The sequence below is a fragment of the Pteropus vampyrus genome, unplaced genomic scaffold (genome assembly GCF_000151845.1).
Source record: "Pteropus vampyrus isolate Shadow unplaced genomic scaffold, Pvam_2.0 Scaffold1093, whole genome shotgun sequence".
Taxonomy (NCBI): Eukaryota; Metazoa; Chordata; class Mammalia; order Chiroptera; family Pteropodidae; genus Pteropus; species Pteropus vampyrus.
In genome coordinates, this window is record NW_011889874.1 from 8,017 (window position 1) to 8,684 (window position 668).

Below are 668 nucleotides of genomic sequence, written 5' to 3' on the forward strand. Positions count from 1 at the left end.
AGTCATGTCTTCATAGACACTGAACTACCTGAAAAAATTATGAAAACATTTCAATTTACAATAGTAAGAAAGGAACAAAACACTTAGGAATAAACTGAAACAAACAGGTGAAAGACATGTATACTGAAATTATAAAACCTTGTGGAAAGAAATTAGAGATGACATGGAGAGTTGGAAATACATTCCATGTTTCTGGATTGGAAAAATTAATATAATTAAAATGTCTATGCTACCTAAAGTGATCTATAGGTTCAATGCAATCTCTATAAAAATCTCAATAACATTCTTTACAGAAATAGGAAAAAAACAACAATCCTAAAATTTATGTGGAACTATAAAAGTGCGAGAACAACGAAATCAATCTTGAGCGAGGAGAACAGAGCTGATGCAATCACACTTTTGCAATATATTGATTTCAAAATATATTACAAAACTACACTGATTAAAATAGAATGGCACTAGCATATGGGCAGACACTTAGACCAATGCAGAAATATCCATTTACTGTTAACCTATATTCAGCAAGGGTGCAGAAATATCCATTTACTGTTAACCTATATTCAACAAGGGTGTCAGGGAAGAAATAGTCTCTCCAATAAATGGTACTGGGAAAACTGGATATCCATCTGCATAACAATGAAATTATATCCTTATCTCACAAGATACAC